General features: G+C 45.6%; 1 protein-coding gene across 1 annotated transcript in view; it reads left to right on the forward strand.

Moving 5' to 3' along the window:
- The first annotated feature begins 1,868 nt into the window (after positions 1 to 1,868).
- Positions 1,869 to 7,500, forward strand: part of bmp4 (bone morphogenetic protein 4) — a 14,046-nt gene continuing 8,414 nt past the window's right edge. Inside the window, 1 exon segment of the mRNA XM_048262361.1 lies at positions 1,869 to 2,289. The gene's annotated coding sequence lies outside the window, so the exon portion shown is untranslated.

Raw genomic sequence — 7,500 nt, forward strand, 5'->3', positions numbered from 1 at the left:
GTGTGTGTGTCTGTCTCCATGTCTCTGCCTTTCACACCTTTGGACTGCTGGATGCTGGATCCCCTCGGATAGTCATTAGGCGCACTGGTCACTCATGGCGTTAAGCACCTTATCACAGACTGTGCTCCTATCGGATGGTCATTAGGCGCACTGGTCACTCATGGCTCCTACTGGCATGGGTCAGAGGAACAGCTGATAGTCCTGGAGTTAGCGCCACCTTCTCCTCACCACAGGGCTAATTATGCAGCCTTTTAGTGTGAACACACACACACACCTTCTCCTCATCGCAGGGCTAATTATGCAGCCTTTTAGTGTGAACACACACACACGCACACACACACACACACGCACACACACACACACACGCACACACACACACACACACACACACACGCACATGCACACACACACACACACACACAGGCTCTCCGTATAAAAAGAGGCAAAATCCATGCACTCTGAGGGCCTTAGCGGGCATTTCCTGTTTAGACCCCTGCTCTGTGTGCTAGCCCTAATCCCCTGGTCGCCTGCGAGCTTCCCGAGGCGGAGGTTGTGTGGACACTGGCGTAAAGTGGACGTGATCGCAGATGTGGACGTGACTCGCTCTTGGGCAAAACCAGAGAGTTCCAGAGCAGATTTAAAAGTTTAAGCCCCATTCAGATATTCAGCGATTTGCTTGTTGCCTGTCGCTTGTCACCACCATTTTAACTTTTTGCACACAAGTAGTTATTTTGCCTGTAATCACTGAATTACATTAATATTGCATGGTCTCCTGTCGCTAGTTGCCAACGCCGTACATGTGAAAGGGGCTTTAGACTGGCCAGTATGGCCAAATGCCCCTTACACTGCACAAATTAAGTATAAGTATAAGCATATACTCTTTTGATCCCGTGAGGGAAATTTGGTCTCTGCATTTATCCCAATCCGTGAATTAGTGAAACACACTCAGCACACAGTGAAAACACAGTGAGGTGAAGTACACACTAATCCCGGCGCAGTGAGCTGCCTGCAACAACAGCGGCGCTCGGGGAGCAGTGAGGGGTTAGGTGCCTTGCTCAAGGGCACTTCAGCCGTGCCTACTGGTCGGGGTTCAAACCGGCAACCCTCTGGTTACAAATCCGAAGCGCTAACCAGTAGGCCACGGCTGCCCTAAATTAAATTAAATTAAACTTGTCATGAAGGCTTAGCCTGACTGTGTGGACTGCAGTGCTGAAGTCACCACAGAATTAATAAAAAAAAATACTATAACAGGAATGAAGCAAAGGAGAAAAAAAAGGTAAAAAATGGCTTTCCTGTGGCCACAAAACTGATATTTACACCTTTTCAAGAGTTTCCATGGTTGAGCCCAGTCACAGCAGGTAGCCATTGTATGGGAATAATGATAGGTCATTGAAGAAGACCTCATCTTGGTTGTTTATAATAGGCCAGGCACAGGAGTCACGTGTCGTATTTCCTTGACATTGGTCATGTAAAAGAAGAAACGGGCCTGCCCCTGATCTTCCAATGATAGCCTCTTATGGAATCACTACTGTCGGTGAGGTATGACATTTTTACACGCTAGTGTTAGCAATTATGACATTGTCACTAGTGTCACTAGTGAGTAATTATAGAGAAATAACACATCAGACTAATTCCATTTCTGTGTAAGCGGCACTGCTGTTACCATAACGAGTTGTTGAATGGCAAAGGCGCCCTTACCTGGAGGCATTAATGGCGCAAACCATATTACGCTTAAGTGGGTTAAGTTTATTGAATGTGCGGCGACGCGTGACCTCTTAGAAAAATACATTAAAAAAACATTTTGATACATTTTGCAAAGAAAATGTAAACCACCAATTCACCGTTTATTTCCTTTTGAGAGCGCCAAGAGGAGGGGGGCTATCTTTTAGGTGCTGGCCAGAGGGCTGGGAACATGGGAGGAGGCAGCCTACATTGGGCGGACACATAAAAACTGCGAGGAGCATTTGAGGCACGATCAGTCGATGAGTATTTCTGCCTGTGAGTGTGTCTCCCGTCACAGAGCAAGGAAATAGGAATCACCGTCCGAATCCAGTCGCGATTTACCACGTACCTTTTTTGAGCCGTGCGCCATGGACTCGCTTTGGTGTTTTCCACAAGAGACGTTACGGATCTAATGACCCAACGACTGCGAACATCTCCGCTGGCTTGAAGCGCGGTACTTCCAGTACGCTGTGCAGTGGGACTTGTGTTGCGTGTGGAGCGCTCGCACTTCTTTTGTCGTAGCCTACTCATTTCAACCCGAGGATACTTCTTGTGCCTTTACTGATGGTAAGCATTCGGTAATCTTTCGGTTACGCATGTCGAACAGGAGCGTTTATTATTCACTGACAGATAGCATTTTAGTAGTTCTGTTGGCATTTTATGGAGCATTCGTGGACAATTGCGGAAACTTGGCGCATTGTTAAGTTGCCCTCTTTGTTAGGCTACTCAGAGTATACACGCCTATCATCTTTTCGGAGTGAAGAGTATTCAAGCGGATCAATGTTTTGAAGGAAGAATATACACAAGAGGTTTTCGTTAAATGGGCACGCAGCTCCAGTTTCGACGATGTATCGACGAGTAGGTTGTTTACTTATATTTATTAAGTACACAGAACTAACTCAGAAGACTTTTATGTTGCAATATTTCAAAATAGATACGAGAAGTGCGTCAATTTTAAGCGGAGGAAGTTAGATTTCTACCCTGATTTTACTGTTACCATTCAGTGGACACGGGCTATAGACACCTGCCCGCTAGCTTGGCATCATGCGCAAATATCGTTTGTTAAGCGGTTGGATAAGAACTACTTTAAATTATACTCCTAACCATTTCCACTAGATTACAAATGTAGCATGTTTTGTATTCGCCTTTGCGTTGTGCCTTGCTTAATTTTAGTTTTAGGGTGGCAAGGCACATTTTTATTGCGCTTTTATTACGTTTAGGCTGCATCCTTTCAACTTGTTGATCTTGTGTGAAGATGTAGGTATGCAAAGAGAATGGTTTTAATAATGACATAGTTAAATTATGCAGCGGCGATATGTTGTGCTGTAGTGGTGTTTTTTATTATAGGATTTTTACATTGTTATTATATTCCCATTCCTGGCTTTGTCCAATAGTTAGTGGGAATTGCTATGACACTCTACACGGAACCTAGTACAGGTAATCTTCGCAAAAATAATAACCCTGCGCGCCGGTCCAGACTTCTATTGATAGTCTCAAAAAGGAGAACACTTAAAGCGGATCTCGTTGCTTTAACTTAACGCAGAGGTGGGTTCAGACGTTGTTGTAGTCTACGTGGAGGATTGTTACACTATAGTAATAATAGCGATAATAGGCTATATATCATAGACATAGATGATTCTCTAGGCGTTCCCTTTATGCCTTCTTTCCGTCTTTCCGATAAGAATGAATGTTCTCAGTGTAAATATTTTAGGATCCTAAATGGTTGCAAAAGTGAATTGGAATTAAGGCGAAGCTGTTGAAAATACAACTGTAGTAAACCCTCAGCATTTTTTTGTTTAGTCATGATATGGTTGAAACATCTGGAGATACTTGGACCGATCACACATCTTAGAACTTGACTAATACAATAGGTTTTAATAAATGTGAAAGGCTACCGTGGTTACAACTATTGTCAGAATAACATGCGCATTAGATTAATGGACACGCAAGGCCTTCTGCTATATATTCAGCAAGCCCTTATCTCTTTGGTGAACAGCTCAACCCCAAGCTAAATATTTAGCTTTGTCTGAAAATACTTCTAGTGCTAACTGTGTAGTTGTTTTCACATTAAGAGTCCAATGATAATTGAACCCAGAAGGACTCACATGCAAACGAGACTAAGAAGCGGTAATGCGGATGACCTCAATTGCTCCAATTTAGCAGATGTCTGTAATACTAAACTTTCGAAGAATTGCCAGCTTATGCTCTCGACGACTCTTCAAACTTGCGCACACTGGGACTGTAAATTTAAGCGTGTGAAAGTAAAAAGTTGCGACACTATTGTAAAACAGAAGCTTGTCTCAACTTTTAAGGAGCGTTGCACTGAGGCTTGCATCAGGCTTGGCAAGGACAAAATGGCTAAAACATAGGGAGGTGATGTGTGTGTGTGTGTGTGGTGTGTGGGGGTGTTGATAATGGTCTGTTCCTCTGGTAACCTGCCCCCCCCCCCATCCCAGCCCCCCAATTCCGATCTACCCCTCCCCTCCGTTCCCAGTACCTGTCAGATACCTCAGCAAACACATCTGCGGATCCGTGCCCATCGTCTGATCTCATTATCTCCACTCAGACAGGAGTCGGAGCCCCAGGGGCCCGCAGGCCGCTGCCTGGCCGGGTCAGCAGAGCCTCCCAGGGGCCGCATTGCGCCACAGACACCACCGCTTGCAAAACACGGCTCTCATCTGCCTCCTCTCCTCCAAGCACGTTAAATACACGCCTGAAAAGATTGCATGTTATACGCCAGCAGGCCCCCCCACCACCACCAACACCACTTTCTGTGACGCCATGAGTTCTCAGTTAAATATTTAAGTTGGTTGGTTTAATGAATGCCTGGTGAGCTTACGTTTGTGTTTATATTGTGGAGATTTGGTTTGTGCGTTTTTACAGGCCTCGCTAGACTAGTTGTTAAGTTTCGTCAGCTGCACAGCGCAGGGCAGCAGAGCAGAGCAGAGCGAGCCCAAACAGCGTCCTTCCGGCTGGGCTGTTGAGAACGCAGGCTCGCCTCGCCATGCCGGGGCGGTTTCAGAGATGAAGCGTCTGTTCTAGCAACTCTGACAGCTCAAATGAAGAGCAGAGGCAAGCACCCCCCCACACACACACACACACACACACAAACCCACCCACACACAATGAGGTTTTTATTTTCATAGATGCACACACTGCTCCTTCACACCACACACACACACGCACACACAAACACACACCCCTGTCCAGAACCACTGCATGGTTCTCATGGACAGACCAAGAGAGCAGAGCTCTTACGCGCCAGACTCTCAGTACCGGCTCAACGGCACTCGTGCAACGCAGGACAGCGCGTAACCACCAAGTACGCAGAGGTCACGCAAGGGTCAACCGCTAATTTGGCCCTCGAGAGAGGGAGATAGAGGCCGAAAAAAGAGAGAGAGAGTGAGTTCTTTGATGACACAAAGGCAGAGAGAGTGAGAGAGGGGGGAACAGAGGCGGAATGAAGGGATGCAGAGAAGAAACCCAGACGGATACTGGCACTGCATCATGCTCATGTGCAGAAGGCATACACATTGCAGCTTTCCTCTTAATATGCATCATTTCTGGTGTAATGCTTGGTGCAGAAGGCATACACATTGCAGCGTTCCTCTTAATATGCATCATTTCTGGTGTAATGCTTGGTGCAGAAGGCATACACATTGCAGCGTTCCTCTTAATATGCATCATTTCTGGTGTAATGCTTGGTGGCTTTCCAGGCCGCTCAGGCCCAAGAGATGACCACATGCTAGGCACTGTTGCTCCTCATCTCACTCTCCCTTCTCTCTCTCTCTCTCTCTCTCTCTCTGTCTCTTTCTCTTTCTCACCCGTGTGCAATCGCTGCTCTGTGCTGCCGAGCTGTGCTGAGTGTTTGTGCAGACGCTTGTTTTACCCGAGCTTTTTCGTTTGTTTGTCTTTTAGGACAGCAGAAACTAGCTGCATTCATTCATTATCATCTTTTATCCAAAGCTACTTAAATGTGTTGGCCAACCAAGTAAATGCAGATAGTGTATCTGTATGTGATTATGAAACAGCTGATTGTGAAACTACAATCTGGTGCTACTGTGTGCATGATTTTGGCTGATGAAAGTTTAGTATCCTACAGCAGAGGTTTGGTGTCCTACAGCAGAGGTTTGGTGTCCTAGAGCAGAGGTTTCCTAGAACAGAGGTTTGGTGTCCTACAGCAGAGGTTTGGTGTCCTAGAACAGAGGTTTGGTGTCCTACAGCAGAGGTTTGGTGTCCTACAGCAGAGGTTTGGTGTCCTAGAACAGAGGTTTCGTGTCCTAAGGCAGAGATTTGGTGTCCTATGTAGGGTTGCAAAAATTCTGGGAATTTTCAAAGTCGGAAACTTTCCAGGGGAATTAACTGGAATAAACCGGATATTTTCAAAATTGCAGGTCAGCGGAACTTAAATGTAGTTTGAAAAAAAAAACATCTTGCAGCATACTCTTGGTTAAAACAAAGATTTAGTGCAAATTCACTCTGCACTGTGCAGACCTCAATCACACACAGACAGCACACAAGCCAGACACTTACACCAGAGTGCTTCTCAAATCTCAATGAAAGATCTGGGGACCCTTCATTTGCTTCCAGTCTTTCAGAAGTATGGCAGACATATCTTTCATGTAAACAAAGGGTTTTCATGCTTTTAACTCAATTCCAAAGAAAATACACGTCCATATCATATATGTTATATATATATAATATATATAAGTTATATGGTATATCACTGATGCCCTCGGTGCAGCCACTGGGTATGTTGAACAGTGCTACTAACTGCACCCCCACTGTCTGTCATCATGTTAGGCCCGCCCCAAGCCAGATAAATCGTTGTGATTGGTCCCTAGGATTTTGATGACTTGGAAATCCACTTCAGTAGTGTCCATATAGATCTGCAGAGTAAATTTAAATTTGCTAACAGGTTCAGTGTGGGTTTGACACTGCTTACTGTAGAGCTATTGAGGCCACACCCCCTCTATGCACTGTCCGTTCCTCTATCACATGCACAGATCATTTATAGGATCCTACAGACAGACTGATGAGCACAAGTGCAGTAGAATTGCTACTACTGAGCATCTTAAATTTTAATGGAAAGTTTCTGGAAATTTACCAGAAATGATCCGCCCCTTTAGAACCTAGAGCAGTGTCCTAGAGCAGAGGTTTGGTGTCCTAGACTGGTCCTAGAGCAGTGGTTTGGTGTCCTAGAGCAGTGGTTTGGTGTCCTAGATGATTTGGTGTCCTAGAGCAGAGGTTTGGTGTCCTAGACGATTTGGTGTCCTAGAGCAGAGGTCTGGTGTTCTAGACTGGTCCTAGAGCAGAGGTTTGGTGTCCTAGACGATTTGGTGTCCTAGACGATTTGGTGTCCCAGAGTTTGGTGTCGTAGTGGATTTGGTGTCCTACAGTAGATGTGTGGTGTCCAAAAGTAGATGTTTAGTGTCCTAGAGCAGATGTTCGGTATCCTACAACTGAGGTCTAGATCATCTGATCTACACTCAGTCACTCTCTAGGACCCACTGCAGCAACAGCTAGGAGTTGCCCCATACAAATGAAAGAGTTTTGTGTTATCATAGCACCTCTAATTTCAAACCCACGTCAGTGTGAAGTTGGGGGGTAGGACCTCACCATAGAGATGCAGCCCTTGGAGCAGTGTGTGCATAGCAGGGTTAGGGCAACTGCAGGCACCTATCAGGCTTTTGGTGTCTGTGTCCTTGATTCAGCGTCAGTGCTTTGCCTGTGTAAATAGAGCTGTGTGTATGATTAGAAGAGACTCCTTTTTTGCTG

This window comes from Alosa alosa, chromosome 1 (assembly GCF_017589495.1).
Source record: "Alosa alosa isolate M-15738 ecotype Scorff River chromosome 1, AALO_Geno_1.1, whole genome shotgun sequence".
NCBI lineage: Eukaryota > Metazoa > Chordata > Actinopteri > Clupeiformes > Clupeidae > Alosa > Alosa alosa.